A 19,230-nucleotide genomic window follows, 5' to 3' on the forward strand; every position below is an offset into this window, starting at 1 on the left:
TCAAAATGTCATTTGAATTGTGCCTCATGTTGAATAACTACTTTTTAAAGCCTCGACGTGACCAAAATTGCCATTTTTACAGACTTTTTCTCCTACTGGAAGCTTCTATTTCGACCAACTTCAGGCATTAAAATGACTCTAAACACACTTATTTTAGTTCCACAAGTTATAATTCACTTGCAATAGTCATTTACAGTCAAAAAATTAAACATTAAAAAATTTCCATTTCTGACCATCTGGAGAAATTTCGACAGATCACGGGTTATCGTTTTTCATCAGAAAATTTATTTTTTGGACTTTAGAAAAATTGATTCAAAATATCATTTGGATTGTGCCTCATGTTGAATAACTACTTTATAAAGCCTCAATGTGACCAAAATTGCCATTTGTACAGACTTTTTCTCCTACTAGAAGCTTCTATTTCAAACAATTGCAGGCATTGAAATGACCCTAAACACACTTATTTTAGTTCCAAAAGTGATAATTCACATGCAATAGTCATTTACAGTCAAAAAATAAAACATTAAAAAATTACCATTTCTGACCATCTGGAGAAATTTCGACAGGTCACGGGTCATCGTTTTTCATCAGAAAATTGATTTTTTGGACTTTAGAAAAATTGATTCAAAATATCATTTGGATTGTGCCTCATGTTGAATAACTACTTTTTAAAGCCTCAATGTGACCAAAATTGCCATTTTTACAGACTTTTTCTCCTACTTGAAGCTTCTATTTCGAACAATTTCAGGCATTAAAATGACTCTAAACACACTTATTTTAGTTCCAAAAGTGATAATTCACATGCAATAGTCATTTACAGTCAAAAAATTAAACATTAAAAAATTACCATTTCTGACCATCTGGAGAAAGTTCAACAGGTCACGGGTCATCGTTTTTCATCAAAAAATGTATTTTTTTGACTTTAGAAAAATTGATTAAAAATGTCATTTGGATTGTTCCTCATGTTTAATAACTACTTTTTAAAGCCTCAATGTGACCAAAATTGCCATTTTTACACAATTTTTCTCCTACTAGAAGCTTCTATCTCGACCAATTTCAGGCATTAAAATGACTCTAAACACACTTCTTTTAGTTCCAAAAGTGATAATTCATATGCAATAGTCATTTACAGTCAAAAAAATTAAACATTAAAAAAATACCATTTCTGACCATCTGGAGAAAGTTCAACAGGTCACGGGTCATCGTTTTTCATCAGAAAATTGATTTTTGGACTTTAGAAAAATTGATTCAAAATGTCATTTGAATTGTGCCTCATGTTGAATCACTACTTTTTAAAGCCTCGATGTGACCAAAATTGCCATTTTTACAGACTTTTTCTCCTACTAGAAGCTTCTATTTCGACCAACTTCAGGCATTAAAATGACTCTAAACACACTTATTTTAGTTCCACAAGTGATAATTCACTTGCAATAGTCATTCACAGTCAAAAAAATTAAACATTAAAAAATTTCCATTTCTGACCATCTGGAGAAATTTCGACAGGTCACGGGTCATCGTTTTTCATCAGAAAATGGATTTTTTGGACTTTAGAAAAATTGATTCAAAATATCATTTGGATTGTGCCTCATGTTGAATAACTACTTTTTAAAGCCTTAATGTGACCAAAATTGCCATTTGTACAGACTTTTTCTCCTACTAGAAGCTTCTATTTCGAACAATTTCAGGCATTAAAATGACTCTAAACACAATTATTTTAGTTCCAAAAGTGATAATTCACATGCAATAGTCATTTACAGTCAAAAAAAAAAACATTAAAAAATTACCATTTCTGACCATCTGGAGAAATTTTGACAGGTCACGGGTCATCGTTTTTCATCAGAAAATGGATTTTTTGGACTTTAGAAAAATTGATTCAAAATGTCATTTGGATTGTGCCTCATGTTGAATAACTACTTTTTAAAGCCTCAATGTGACCAAAATTGCCATTTTTACAGACTTTTTCTCCTACTAGAAGCTTCTATTTCGACCAATTTCAGGCATTAAAATGACTCTAAACACACTTATTTTAGTTCCAAAAGTGATAATTCACATGCAATAGTCATTTACAGTCAAAAAATTAAACATTAAAAAATTACCATTTCTGACCATCTGGAGAAAGTTCAACAGGTCACGGGTCATCGTTTTTCATCAGAAAATTGATTTTTTCGGCTTTATAAAAATTGATTCAAAATGTCATTTGGATTGTGCCTCATGTTGAATAACTACTTATTAAAGCCTCAATGTGACCAAAATTGCCATTTTTACAGACTTTTTCTCCTTCTCAGAAGCTTCTATTATGACTAATTTCAGGCATTAAGACGACTCTAAACACACTTATTTTAGTTCCACAAGTGATAATTCACATGCGATAGTCATTTACAGTCAAAAAATTAAACATTAAAAAATTACCATTTCTGACCATCTGGAGAAATTTCGACAGGTCGCGGGTCATCGTTTTTCATCAGAAAATGGATTTTTTGGACTTTAGAAAAATTGATTCAAAATATCATTTGGATTGTTCCTCATGTTGAATAACTACTTTTTAAAGCCTCAATGTGACCAAAATTGCCATTTTTACAGACTTTTTCTCCTACTGGAAGCTTCTATTTCGACCAACTTCAGGCATTAAAATGACTCTAAACACACTTATTTTAGTTCCACAAGTTATAATTCACTTGCAATAGTCATTTACAGTCAAAAAATTAAACATTAAAAAATTTCCATTTCTGACCATCTGGAGAAATTTCGACAGATCACGGGTTATCGTTTTTCATCAGAAAATTTATTTTTTGGACTTTAGAAAAATTGATTCAAAATATCATTTGGATTGTGCCTCATGTTGAATAACTACTTTATAAAGCCTCAATGTGACCAAAATTGCCATTTGTACAGACTTTTTCTCCTACTAGAAGCTTCTATTTCAAACAATTGCAGGCATTGAAATGACCCTAAACACACTTATTTTAGTTCCAAAAGTGATAATTCACATGCAATAGTCATTTACAGTCAAAAAATAAAACATTAAAAAATTACCATTTCTGACCATCTGGAGAAATTTCGACAGGTCACGGGTCATCGTTTTTCATCAGAAAATTGATTTTTTGGACTTTAGAAAAATTGATTCAAAATATCATTTGGATTGTGCCTCATGTTGAATAACTACTTTTTAAAGCCTCAATGTGACCAAAATTGCCATTTTTACAGACTTTTTCTCCTACTAGAAGCTTCTATTTCGAACAATTTCAGGCATTAAAATGACTCTAAACACACTTATTTTAGTTCCAAAAGTGATAATTCACATGCAATAGTCATTTACAGTCAAAAAAATAAAACATTAAAAAATTACCATTTCTGACCATCTGGAGAAATTTCGACAGGTCGCGGGTCATCGTTTTTCATCAGAAAATTGATTTTTGGACTTTAGAAAAATTGATTCAAAATGTCATTTGAATTGTGCCTCATGTTGAATAACTACTTTTTAAAGCCTCCATGTGACCAAAATTGCCATTTTTACAGACTTTTTCTCCTACTAGAAGCTTCTATTTCGACCAACTTCAGGCATTAAAATGACTCTAAACACACTTATTTTAGTTCCAAAAGTGATAATTCACATGCAATAGTCATTTACAGTCAAAAAATAAAACATTAAAAAATTACCATTTCTGACCATCTGGAGAAATTTCAACAGGTCACGGGTCATCGTTTTTCATCAGAAAATTGATTTTTTGGACTTTAGAAAAATTGATTCAAAATATCATTTGGATTGTGCCTCATGTTGAATAACTACTTTTTAAAGCCTCAATGTGACCAAAATTGCCATTTTTACAGACTTTTTCTCCTACTAGAAGCTTCTATTTCGAACAATTTAAGGCATTTAAATGACTCTAAACACACTTATTTTAGTTCCAAAAGTGATAATTCACATGCAATAGTCATTTACAGTCAAAAAATAAAACATTAAAAAATTACCATTTCTGACCATCTGGAGAAATTTCGACAGGTCGCGGGTCATCGTTTTTCATCAGAAAATGGATTTTTTGGACTTTAGAAAAAATTGATTCAAAATGTCATTTGGATTGTGCCTCATGTTGAATAACTACTTTTTAAAACCTCAATGTGACCAAAATTGCCATTTTTACAGACTTTTTCTCCTACTAGAAGCTTCTATTTCGACCAATTTCAGGCATTAAAATGACTCTAAACACACTTATTTTAGTTCCAAAAGTGATAATTCACATGCGATAGTCATTTACAGTCAAAAAATTAAACATTAAAAAATTACCATTTCTGACCATCTGGAGAAATTTCGACAGGTCGCGGGTCATCGTTTTTCATCAGAAAATGGATTTTTTGGACTTTAGAAAAATTGATTAAAAATGTCATTTGGATTGTTCCTCATGTTGAATAACTACTTTTTAAAGCCTCAATGTCACCAAAATTGCCATTTTTACACACTTTTTCTCCTACTAGAAGCTTCTATCTTGACCAATTTCAGGCATTAAAATGACTCTAAACACACTTCTTTTAGTTCCAAAAGTGATAATTCATATGCAATAGTCATTTACAGTCAAAAAAATTAAACATTAAAAAAATACCATTTCTGACCATCTGGAGAAAGTTCAACAGGTCACGGGTCATCGTTTTTCATCAGAAAATTGATTTTTGGACTTTAGAAAAATTGATTCAAAATGTCATTTGAATTGTGCCTCATGTTGAATAACTACTTTTTAAAGCCTCAATGTGACCAAAATTGCCATTTGTACAGACTTTTTCTCCTACTAGAAGCTTCTATTTCAAACAATTGCAGGCATTGAAATGACCCTAAACACACTTATTTTAGTTCCAAAAGTGATAATTCACATGCAATAGTCATTTACAGTCAAAAAATAAAACATTAAAAAATTACCATTTCTGACCATCTGGAGAAATTTCGACAGGTCACGGGTCATCGTTTTTCATCAGAAAATTGATTTTTTGGACTTTAGAAAAATTGATTCAAAATATCATTTGGATTGTGCCTCATGTTGAATAACTACTTTTTAAAGCCTCAATGTGACCAAAATTGCCATTTTTACAGACTTTTTCTCCTACTAGAAGCTTCTATTTCGAACAATTTCAGGCATTAAAATGACTCTAAACACACTTATTTTAGTTCCAAAAGTGATAATTCACATGCAATAGTCATTTACAGTCAAAAAAATAAAACATTAAAAAATTACCATTTCTGACCATCTGGAGAAATTTCGACAGGTCGCGGGTCATCGTTTTTCATCAGAAAATGGATTTTTTGGACTTTAGAAAAATTGATTCAAAATGTCATTTGGATTGTGCCTCATGTTGAATAACTACTTTTTAAAGCCTCAATGTGACCAAAATTGCCATTTTTACAGACTTTTTCTCCTACTAGAAGCTTCTATTTCGAACAATTTCAGGCATTAAAATGACTCTAAACACACTTATTTTAGTTCCAAAAGTGATAATTCACATGCAATAGTCATTTACAGTCAAAAAATAAAACATTAAAAAATTACCATTTCTGACCATCTGGAGAAATTTCGACAGGTCGCGGGTCATCGTTTTTCATCAGAAAATGGATTTTTTGGACTTTAGAAAAAATTGATTCAAAATGTCATTTGGATTGTGCCTCATGTTGAATAACTACTTTTTAAAACCTCAATGTGACCAAAATTGCCATTTTTACAGACTTTTTCTCCTACTAGAAGCTTCTATTTCGACCAATTTCAGGCATTAAAATGACTCTAAACACACTTATTTTAGTTCCAAAAGTGATAATTCACATGCGATAGTCATTTACAGTCAAAAAATTAAACATTAAAAAATTACCATTTCTGACCATCTGGAGAAATTTCGACAGGTCGCGGGTCATCGTTTTTCATCAGAAAATGGATTTTTTGGACTTTAGAAAAATTGATTAAAAATGTCATTTGGATTGTTCCTCATGTTGAATAACTACTTTTTAAAGCCTCAATGTCACCAAAATTGCCATTTTTACACACTTTTTCTCCTACTAGAAGCTTCTATTTCGACCAACTTCAGGCATTAAAATGACTCTAAACACACTTATTTTAGTTCCAAAAGTGATAATTCACATGCAATAGTCATTTACAGTCAAAAAATAAAACATTAAAAAATTACCATTTCTGACCATCTGGAGAAATTTCAACAGGTCCCGGGTCATCGTTTTTCATCAGAAAATGGATTTTTTGGACTTTAGAAAAATTGATTCAAAATGTCATTTGGATTGTGCCTCATGTTGAATAACTACTTTTTAAAGCCTCAATGTGACCAAAATTGCCATTTTCACAGACTTTTTCTCCTACTAGAAGCTTCTATTTCGACCAACTTCAGGCATTAAAATGACTCTAAACACACTTATTTTAGTTCCACAAGTGATAATTCACTTGCAATAGTCATTTACAGTCAAAAAATTAAACATTAAAAAATTTCCATTTCTGACCATCTGGAGAAATTTCGACAGGTCACGGGTTATCGTTTTTCATCAGAAAATGGATTTTTTGGACTTTAGAAAAATTGATTCAAAATATCATTTGGATTGTGCCTCATGTTGAATAACTACTTTTTAAAGCCTCAATGTGACCAAAATTGCCATTTGTACAGACTTTTTCTCCTACTAGAAGCTTCTATTTCGAACAATTTCAGGCATTAAAATGACTCTAAACACACTTATTTTAGTTCCAAAAGTGATAATTCACATGCAATAGTCATTTACAGTCAAAAAATAAAACATTAAAAAATTACCATTTCTGACCATCTGGAGAAATTTTGACAGGTCACGGGTCATCGTTTTTCATCAGAAAATTGATTTTTTGGACTTTAGAAAAATTGATTCAAAATGTCATTTGGATTGTGCCTCATGTTGAATAACTACTTTTTAAAGCCTCAATGTGACCAAAATTGCCATTTTTACAGACTTTTTCTCCTACTAGAAGCTTCTATTTCGACCAATTTCAGGCATTAAAATGACTCTAAACACACTTATTTTAGTTCCAAAAGTGATAATTCACATGCGATAGTCATTTACAGTCAAAAAATTAAACATTAAAAAATTACCATTTCTGACCATCTGGAGAATTTTCGACAGGTCGCGGGTCATCGTTTTTCATCAGAAAATGGATTTTTTGGACTTTAGAAAAATTAATTCAAAATGTCATTTGGATAGTGCCTCATGTTGAATAACTACTTTTTAAAGCCTCAATGTGACCAAAATTGCCATTTTTACAGACTTTTTCTCCTACTAGAAGCTTCTATTTCGACCAATTTCAGGCATTAAAATGACTCTAAACACACTTATTTTAGTTCCAAAAGTGATAATTCACATGCAATAGTCATTTACAGTCAAAAAATTAAACATTAAAAAATTACCATTTCTGACCATCTGGAGAAAGTTCAACAGGTCACGGGTCATCGTTTTTCATCAGAAAATTGATTTTTTCGGCTTTATAAAAATTGATTCAAAATATCATTTGGATTGTGCCTCATGTTGAATAACTACTTTTTAAAGCCTCAATGTGACCAAAATTGCCATTTTTACAGACTTTTTCTCCTACTAGAAGCTTCTATTTCGAACAATTTCAGGCATTAAAATGACTCTAAACACACTTATTTTAGTTCCAAAAGTGATAATTCACATGCAATAGTCATTTACAGTCAAAAAATAAAACATTCAAAAATTACCATTTCTGACCATCTGGAGAAATTTCGACAGGTCGCGGGTCATCGTTTTTCATCAGAAAATGGATTTTTTGGACTTTAGAAAAATTGATTCAAAATGTCATTTGGATTGTGCCTCATGTTGAATAACTACTTTTTAAAGCCTCAATGTGACCAAAATTGCCATTTTTACAGACTTTTTCTCCTACTAGAAGCTTCTATTTCGACCAATTTCAGGCATTAAAATGACTCTAAACACACTTATTTTAGTTCCAAAAGTGATAATTCACATGCAATAGTCATTTACAGTCAAAAAATAAAACATTAAAAAATTACCATTTCTGACCATCTGGAGAAATTTCGACAGGTCACGGGTCATCGTTTTTCATCAGAAAATTGATTTTTTGGACTTTAGAAAAATTGATTCAAAATATCATTTGCATTGTGCCTCATGTTGAATAACTACTTTTTAAAGCCTCAATGTGACCAAAATTGCCATTTTTACAGACTTTTTCTCCTACTAGAAGCTTCTATTTCGAAAACAATTTCAGGCATTTAAATTAGGGGTGGGCGGAATTTGCGGAATTAACCTTCGCAAATTATCGCGAGAATGTTTAAAATTATCGCAAACAAGCAGAAATATCGCGAAGATGCGAAAGTTTTTTTCCGGCATGTTCGCGAGATTTTCTGCATGGTTGCGGGTCGCCAACTTACCCATGTGGTTGCTTGCGGGCGCGGCCATCTTGTTTTGAGTTGTTCTCGCGGTGCATGATCGCGAGAAGAAAGACGTTATCGCGCGACGCATGACGTCACTGCGGGCGCGAACTGTCGCGAGACAGCGCAAATGGCTAAAAACAATACAACATCTCATGGAGAACGCGACCGGATCAAGAAAACTTGTCGGCGAACGCAGGGATTCAGGTAAGGCGATCGCGCGCGCGCAAGAATGTATCATTTTACAGCGCGAGCAAGAAACAAATTATCGCCAAGCTGCGGAAACCGGAATTTTTGACATTTTCGCGCTCTCCGCGGAACGCAAAAATGTCAAATTATCGCAATTTCCGCGAACGGAACGAAATTTTTGCCCAGGCCTAATTTAAATGACTCTAAACACACTTATTTTAGTTCCAAAAGTGATAATTCACATGCAATAGTCATTTACAGTCAAAAAATAAAACATTCAAAAATTACCATTTCTGACCATCTGGAGAAATTTCGACAGGTCGCGGGTCATCGTTTTTCATCAGAAAATGGATTTTTTGGACTTTAGAAAAATTGGTTCAAAATGTCATTTGGATTGTGCCTCATGTTGAATAACTACTTTTTAAAGCCTCAATGTGACCAAAATTGCCATTTTTACAGACTTTTTCTCCTACTAGAAGCTTCTATTTCGACCAATGTCAGGCATTAAAATGACTCTAAACACACTTATTTTAGTTCCAAAAGTGATAATTCATATGCAATAGTCATTTACAGTCCAAAAAATTAAACATTAAAAAATTACCATTTCCGACCATCTGGAGAAAGTTCAACAGGTCACGGGTCATCGTTTTTCATCAGAAAATTGATTTTTGGACTTTAGAAAAAATGATTCAAAATGTCATTTGAATTGTGCCTCATGTTGAATAACTACTTTTTAAAGCCTCGATGTGACCAAAATTGCCATTTTTACAGACTTTTTCTCCTACTAGAAGCTTCTATTTCGACCAACTTCAGGCATTAAAATGACTCTAAACACACTTATTTTAGTTCCACAAGTGATCATTCACTTGCAATAGTCATTTACAGTCAAAAAATTAAACATTAAAAAATTTCCATTTCTGACCATCTGGAGAAATTTCGACAGGTCACGGGTCATCGTTTTTCATCAGAAAATGGATTTTTTGGACTTTAGAAAAACTGATTCAAAATGTCATTTGGATTGTGCCTCATGTTGAATAACTACTTTTTAAAGCCTCAATGTGACCAAAATTGCCATTTTTACAGACTTTTTCTCCTACTAGAAGCTTCTATTTCGACCAATTTCAGGCATTAAAATGACTCTAAACACACTTATTTTAGTTCCAAAAGTGATAATTCACATGCGATAGTCATTTACAGTCAAAAAATTAAACATTAAAAAATTACCATTTCTGACCATCTGGAGAAATTTCGACAGGTCGCGGGTCATCGTTTTTCATCAGAAAATGGATTTTTTGGACTTTAGAAAAATTGATTAAAAATGTCATTTGGATTGTTCCTCATGTTTAATAACTACTTTTTAAAGCCTCAATGTGACCAAAATTGCCATTTTTACACACTTTTTCTCCTACTAGAAGCTTCTATCTCGACCAATTTCAGGCATTAAAATGACTCTAAACACACTTCTTTTAGTTCCAAAAGTGATAATTCATATGCAATAGTCATTTACAGTCAAAAAAATTAAACATTAAAAAAATACCATTTCTGACCATCTGGAGAAAGTTCAACAGGTCACGGGTCATCGTTTTTCATCAGAAAATTGATTTTTGGACTTTAGAAAAATTGATTCAAAATGTCATTTGAATTGTGCCTCATGTTGAATCACTACTTTTTAAAGCCTCGATGTGACCAAAATTGCCATTTTTACAGACTTTTTCTCCTACTAGAAGCTTCTATTTCGACCAACTTCAGGCATTAAAATGACTCTAAACACACTTATTTTAGTTCCACAAGTGATAATTCACTTGCAATAGTCATTTACAGTCAAAAAAATTAAACATTAAAACATTTCCATTTCTGACCATCTGGAGAAATTTCGACAGGTCACGGGTCATCGTTTTTCATCAGAAAATGGATTTTTTGGACTTTAGAAAAATTGATTCAAAATATCATTTGGATTGTGCCTCATGTTGAATAACTACTTTTTAAAGCCTCAATGTGACCAAAATTGCCATTTGTACAGACTTTTTCTCCTACTAGAAGCTTCTATTTCGAACAATTTCAGGCATTAAAATGACTCTAAACACAATTATTTTAGTTCCAAAAGTGATAATTCACATGCAATAGTCATTTACAGTCAAAAAATAAAACATTAAAAAATTACCATTTCTGACCATCTGGAGAAATTTTGACAGGTCACGGGTCATCGTTTTTCATCAGAAAATGGATTTTTTGGACTTTAGAAAAATTGATTCAAAATGTCATTTGGATTGTGCCTCATGTTGAATAACTACTTTTTAAAGCCTCAATGTGACCAAAATTGCCATTTTTACAGACTTTTTCTCCTACTAGAAGCTTCTATTTCGACCAATTTCAGGCATTAAAATGACTCTAAACACACTTATTTTAGTTCCAAAAGTGATAATTCACATGCAATAGTCATTTACAGTCAAAAAATAAAACATTAAAAAATTACCATTTCTGACCATCTGGAGAAATTTCGACAGGTCGCGGGTCATCATTTTTCATCAGAAAATGGATTTTTTGGACTTTAGAATAAATTGATTCAAAATGTCATTTGGATTGTGCCTCATGTTGAATAACTACTTTTTAAAGCCTCAATGTGACCAAAATTGCCATTTTTACAGACTTTTTCTCCTACTAGAAGCTTCTATTTCGACCAATTTCAGGCATTAAAATGACTCTAAACACACTTATTTTAGTTCCAAAAGTGATAATTCACATGCGATAGTCATTTACAGTCAAAAAATTAAACATTAAAAAATTACCATTTCTGACCATCTGGAGAATTTTCGACAGGTCGCGGGTCATCGTTTTTCATCAGAAAATGGATTTTTTGGACTTTAGAAAAATTGATTCAAAATGTCATTTGGATTGTGCCTCATGTTGAATAACTACTTTTTAAAGCCTCAATGTGACCAAAATTGCCATTTTTACAGACTTTTTCTCCTACTAGAAGCTTCTATTTCGACCAATTTCAGGCATTAAAATGACTCTAAACACACTTATTTTAGTTCCAAAAGTGATAATTCACATGCAATAGTCATTTACAGTCAAAAAATTAAACATTAAAAAATTACCATTTCTGACCATCTGGAGAAAGTTCAACAGGTCACGGGTCATCGTTTTTCATCAGAAAATTGATTTTTTCGGCTTTATAAAAATTGATTCAAAATGTCATTTGGATTGTGCCTCATGTTGAATAACTACTTATTAAAGCCTCAATGTGACCAAAATTGCCATTTTTACAGACTTTTTCTCCTTCTCAGAAGCTTCTATTATGACTAATTTCAGGCATTAAGACGACTCTAAACACACTTATTTTAGTTCCACAAGTGATAATTCACATGCGATAGTCATTTACAGTCAAAAAATTAAACATTAAAAAATTACCATTTCTGACCATCTGGAGAAATTTCGACAGGTCGCGGGTCATCGTTTTTCATCAGAAAATGGATTTTTTGGACTTTAGAAAAATTGATTCAAAATATCATTTGGATTGTTCCTCATGTTGAATAACTACTTTTTAAAGCCTCAATGTGACCAAAATTGCCATTTTTACACACTTTTTCTCCTACTAGAAGCTTCTATTTCGACCAATTTCAGGCATTAAAATGACTCTAAACACACTTCTTTTAGTTCCAAAAGTGATAATTCATATGCAATAGTCATTTACAGTCAAAAAAATTAAACATTCAAAAATTACCATTTCTGACCATCTGGAGAAAGTTAAACAGGTCACGGGTCATCGTTTTTCATCAGAAAATTGATTTTTGGACTTTAGAAAAATTGATTCAAAATGTCATTTGAATTGTGCCTCATGTTGAATAACTACTTTTTAAAGCCTCGACGTGACCAAAATTGCCATTTTTACAGACTTTTTCTCCTACTGGAAGCTTCTATTTCGACCAACTTCAGGCATTAAAATGACTCTAAACACACTTATTTTAGTTCCACAAGTGATAATTCACTTGCAATAGTCATTTACAGTCAAAAAATTAAACATTAAAAAATTTCCATTTCTGACCATCTGGAGAAATTTCGACAGATCACGGGTTATCGTTTTTCATCAGAAAATTGATTTTTTGGACTTTAGAAAAATTGATTCAAAATATCATTTGGATTGTGCCTCATGTTGAATAACTACTTTTTAAAGCCTCAATGTGACCAAAATTGCCATTTGTACAGACTTTTTCTCCTACTAGAAGCTTCTATTTCAAACAATTTCAGGCATTAAAATGACTCTAAACACACTTCTTTTAGTTCCAAAAGTGATAATTCATATGCAATAGTCATTTACAGTCAAAAAAATTAAACATTCAAAAATTACCATTTCTGACCATCTGGAGAAAGTTAAACAGGTCACGGGTCATCGTTTTTCATCAGAAAATTGATTTTTGGACTTTAGAAAAATTGATTCAAAATGTCATTTGAATTGTGCCTCATGTTGAATAACTACTTTTTAAAGCCTCGACGTGACCAAAATTGCCATTTTTACAGACTTTTTCTCCTACTGGAAGCTTCTATTTCGACCAACTTCAGGCATTAAAATGACTCTAAACACACTTATTTTAGTTCCACAAGTGATAATTCACTTGCAATAGTCATTTACAGTCAAAAAATTAAACATTAAAAAATTTCCATTTCTGACCATCTGGAGAAATTTCGACAGATCACGGGTTATCGTTTTTCATCAGAAAATTGATTTTTTGGACTTTAGAAAAATTGATTCAAAATATCATTTGGATTGTGCCTCATGTTGAATAACTACTTTTTAAAGCCTCAATGTGACCAAAATTGCCATTTGTACAGACTTTTTCTCCTACTAGAAGCTTCTATTTCAAACAATTGCAGGCATTGAAATGACCCTAAACACACTTATTTTAGTTCCAAAAGTGATAATTCACATGCAATAGTCATTTACAGTCAAAAAATAAAACATTAAAAAATTACATTTCTGACCATCTGGAGAAATTTCGACAGGTCACGGGTCATCGTTTTTCATCAGAAAATAGATTTTTTGGACTTTAGAAAAATTGATTCAAAATATCATTTGGATTGTGCCTCATGTTGAATAACTACTTTTTAAAGCCTCAATGTGACCAAAATTGCCATTTTTACAGACTTTTTCTCCTACTAGAAGCTTCTATTTCGAACAATTTCAGGCATTAAAATGACTCTAAACACACTTATTTTAGTTCCAAAAGTGATAATTCACATGCAATAGTCATTTACAGTCAAAAAAATAAAACATTCAAAAATTACCATTTCTGACCATCTGGAGAAATTTCGACAGGTCGCGGGTCATCGTTTTTCATCAGAAAATGGATTTTTTGGACTTTAGAAAAATTGATTCAAAATGTCATTTGGATTGTGCCTCATGTTGAATAACTACTTTTTAAAGCATCAATGTGACCAAAATTGCCATTTTTACAGACTTTTTCTCCTACTAGAAGCTTCTATTTCGACCAATTTCAGGCATTAAAATGACTCTAAACACACTTATTTTAGTTCCAAAAGTGATAATTCACATGCAATAGTCATTTACAGTCAAAAAATAAAACATTAAAAAATTACCATTTCTGACCATCTGGAGAAATTTCGACAGGTCGCGGGTCATCGTTTTTCATCAGAAAATGGATTTTTTGGACTTTAGAAAAAATTGATTCAAAATGTCATTTGGATTGTGCCTCATGTTGAATAACTACTTTTTAAAACCTCAATGTGACCAAAATTGCCATTTTTACAGACTTTTTCTCCTACTAGAAGCTTCTATTTCGACCAATTTCAGGCATTAAAATGACCCTAAAAACACTTATTTTAGTTCCAAAAGTGATAATTCACATGCGATAGTCATTTACAGTCAAAAAATTAAACATTAAAAAATTACCATTTCTGACCATCTGGAGAAATTTCGACAGGTCGCGGGTCATCGTTTTTCATCAGAAAATGGATTTTTTGGACTTTAGAAAAATTGATTAAAAATGTCATTTGGATTGTTCCTCATGTTGAATAACTACTTTTTAAAGCCTCAATGTCACCAAAATTGCCATTTTTACACACTTTTTCTCCTACTAGAAGCTTCTATCTTGACCAATTTCAGGCATTAAAATGACTCTAAACACACTTCTTTTAGTTCCAAAAGTGATAATTCATATGCAATAGTCATTTACAGTCAAAAAAATTAAACATTAAAAAAATACCATTTCTGACCATCTGGAGAAAGTTCAACAGGTCACGGGTCATCGTTTTTCATCAGAAAATTGATTTTTGGACTTTAGAAAAATTGATTCAAAATGTCATTTGAATTGTGCCTCATGTTGAATAACTACTTTTTAAAGCCTCCATGTGACCAAAATTGCCATTTTTACAGACTTTTTCTCCTACTAGAAGCTTCTATTTCGACCAACTTCAGGCATTAAAATGACTCTAAACACACTTATTTTAGTTCCAAAAGTGATAATTCACATGCAATAGTCATTTACAGTCAAAAAATAAAACATTAAAAAATTACCATTTCTGACCATCTGGAGAAATTTCAACAGGTCACGGGTCATCGTTTTTCATCAGAAAATTGATTTTTTGGACTTTAGAAAAATTGATTCAAAATATCATTTGGATTGTGCCTCATGTTGAATAACTACTTTTTAAAGCCTCAATGTGACCAAAATTGCCATTTTTACAGACTTTTTCTCCTACTAGAAGCTTCTATTTCGAACAATTTCAGGCATTTAAATGACTCTAAACACACTTATTTTAGTTCCAAAAGTGATAATTCACATGCAATAGTCATTTACAGTCAAAAAATAAAACATTCAAAAATTACCATTTCTGACCATCTGGAGAAATTTCGACAGTTCGCGGGTCATCGTTTTTCATCAGAAAATGGATTTTTTAGACTTTAGAAAAATTGATTCAAAATATCATTTGGATTGTGCCTCATGTTGAATAACTACTTTTTAAAGCCTCAATGTGACCAAAATTGCCATTTGTACAGACTTTTTCTCCTACTAGAAGCTTCTATTTCGAACAATTGCAGGCATTAAAATGACCCTAAACACACTTATTTTAGTTCCAAAAGTGATAATTCACATGCAATAGTCATTTACAGTCAAAAAATAAAACATTAAAAAATTACCATTTCTGACCATCTGGAGAAATTTCGACAGGTCACGGGTCATCGTTTTTCATCAGAAAATTGATTTTTTTGGACTTTAGAAAAATTGATTCAAAATATCATTTGGATTGTGCCTCATGTTGAATAACTACTTTTTAAAGCCTCAATGTGACCAAAATTGCCATTTTTACAGACTTTTTCTCCTACTAGAAGCTTCTATTTCGAACAATTTCAGGCATTAAAATGACTCTAAACACACTTATTTTAGTTCCAAAAGTGATAATTCACATGCAATAGTCATTTACAGTCAAAAAATAAAACATTCAAAAATTACCATTTCTGACCATCTGGAGAAATTTCGACAGGTCGCGGGTCATCGTTTTTCATCAGAAAATGGATTTTTTGGACTTTAGAAAAATTGATTCAAAATGTCATTTGGATTGTGCCTCATGTTGAATAACTACTTTTTAAAGCCTCAATGTGACCAAAATTGCCATTTTCACAGACTTTTTCTCCTACTAGAAGCTTCTATTTCGACCAACTTCAGGCATTAAAATGACTCTAAACACACTTATTTTAGTTCCACAAGTGATAATTCACTTGCAATAGTCATTTACAGTCAAAAAATTAAACATTAAAAAATTTCCATTTCTGACCATCTGGAGAAATTTCGACAGGTCACGGGATATCGTTTTTCATCAGAAAATGGATTTTTTGGACTTTAGAAAAATTGATTCAAAATATCATTTGGATTGTGCCTCATGTTGAATAACTACTTTTTAAAGCCTCAATGTGACCAAAATTGCCATTTGTACAGACTTTTTCTCCTACTAGAAGCTTCTATTTCGAACAATTGCAGGCATTAAAATGACCCTAAACACACTTATTTTAGTTCCAAAAGTGATAATTCACATGCAATAGTCATTTACAGTCAAAAAATAAAACATTAAAAAATTACCATTTCTGGTCATCTGGAGAAATTTCGACAGGTCACGGGTCATCGTTTTTCATCAGAAAATTGATTTTTTGGACTTTAGAAAAATTTATTCAAAATATCATTTTGATTGTGCCTCATGTTGAATAACTACTTTTTAAAGCCTCAATGTGACCAAAATTGCCATTTTTACAAACTTTTTCTCCTACTAGAAGCTTCTATTTCGAACAATTTCAGGCATTAAAATGACTCTAAACACACTTATTTTAGTTCCAAAAGTGATAATTCACATGCAATAGTCATTTACAGTCAAAAAATTAAACATTAAAAAATTACCATTTCTGACGATCTGGAGAAAGTTCAACAGGTCACGGGTCATCGTTTTTCATCAGAAAATTGATTTTTTCGACTTTAGAAAAGTTGTTTCAAAATGTCATTGGGATTGTGCCTCATGTTGAATAACTACTTTTTAAAGCCTCAATGTGACCAAAATTGCCATTTTTACAGACTTTTTCTCCTACTAGAAGCTTCTATTTCGACCAATTTCAGGCATTAAAATGACTCTAAACACACTTATTTTAGTTCCAAAAGTGATAATTCACATGCAATAGTCATTTACAGTCAAAAAATAAAACATTCAAAAATTACCATTTCTGACCATCTGGAGAAATTTCGACAGGTCACGGGTTATCGTTTTTCATCAGAAAATGGATTTTTTGGACTTTAGAAAAATTGATTCAAAATATCATTTGGATTGTGCCTCATGTTGAATAACTACTTTTTAAAGCCTCAATGTGACCAAAATTGCCATTTTCACAGACTTTTTCTCCTACTAGAAGCTTCTATTTCGACCAACTTCAGGCATTAAAATGACTCTAAACACACTTATTTTAGTTCCACAAGTGATAATTCACTTGCAATAGTCATTTACAGTCAAAAAATTAAACATTAAAAAATTTCCATTTCTGACCATCTGGAGAAATTTCGACAGGTCACGGGTTATCGTTTTTCATCAGAAAATGGATTTTTTGGACTTTAGAAAAATTGATTCAAAATATCATTTGGATTGTGCCTCATGTTGAATAACTACTTTTTAAAGCCTCAATGTGACCAAAATTGCCATTTGTACAGACTTTTTCTCCTACTAGAAGCTTCTACTTCGACCAACTTCAGGCATTAAAATGACTCTAAACACACTTATTTTAGTTCCACAAGTGATAATTCACGTGCAATAGTTATTTACAGTCAAAAAATTAAACATTAAAAAATTTCCATTTCTGACCATCTGGAGAAATTTCGACAGGTCACGGGATATCGTTTTTCATCAGAAAATGGATTTTTTGGACTTTAGAAAAATTGATTCAAAATATCATTTGGATTGTGCCTCATGTTGAATAACTACTTTTTAAAGCCTCAATGTGACCAAAATTGCCATTTGTACAGACTTTTTCTCCTACTAGAAGCTTCTATTTCGAACAATTGCAGGCATTAAAGTGACCCTAAACACACTTATTTTAGTTCCAAAAGTGATAATTCACATGCAATAGTCATTTACAGTCAAAAAATAAAACATTAAAAAATTACCATTTCTGACCATCTGGAGAAATTTCGACAGGTCACGGGTCATCGTTTTTCATCAGAAAATTGATTTTTTGGACTTTAGAAAAATTGATTCAAAATATCATTTTGATTGTGCCTCATGTTGAATAACTACTTTTTAAAGCCTCAATGTGACCAAAATTGCCATTTTTACAGACTTTTTCTCCTACTAGAAGCTTCTATTTCGAACAATTTCAGGCATTAAAATGACTCTAAACACACTTATTTTAGTTCCAAAAGTGATAATTCACATGCAATAGTCATTTACAGTCAAAAAATTAAACATTAAAAAATTACCATTTCTGACCATCTGGAGAAAGTTCAACAGGTCACGGGTCATCGTTTTTCATCAAAAAATGTATTTTTTTGACTTTAGAAAAATTGATTAAAAATGTCATTTGGATTGTTCCTCATGTTTAATAACTACTTTTTAAAGCCTCAATGTGACCAAAATTGCCATTTTTACACAATTTTTCTCCTACTAGAAGCTTCTATCTCGACCAATTTCAGGCATTAAAATGACTCTAAACACACTTCTTTTAGTTCCAAAAGTGATAATTCATATGCAATAGTCATTTACAGTCAAAAAAATTAAACATTAAAAAAATACCATTTCTGACCATCTGGAGAAAGTTCAACAGGTCACGGGTCATCGTTTTTCATCAGAAAATTGATTTTTGGACTTTAGAAAAATTGATTCAAAATGTCATTTGAATTGTGCCTCATGTTGAATCACTACTTTTTAAAGCCTCGATGTGACCAAAATTGCCATTTTTACAGACTTTTTCTCCTACTAGAAGCTTCTATTTCGACCAACTTCAGGCATTAAAATGACTCTAAACACACTTATTTTAGTTCCACAAGTGATAATTCACTTGCAATAGTCATTCACAGTCAAAAAAATTAAACATTAAAAAATTTCCATTTCTGACCATCTGGAGAAATTTCGACAGGTCACGGGTCATCG

The sequence above is a fragment of the Triturus cristatus genome, chromosome 5_2 (assembly GCF_964204655.1).
Source record: "Triturus cristatus chromosome 5_2, aTriCri1.1, whole genome shotgun sequence".
Taxonomy (NCBI): Eukaryota; Metazoa; Chordata; class Amphibia; order Caudata; family Salamandridae; genus Triturus; species Triturus cristatus.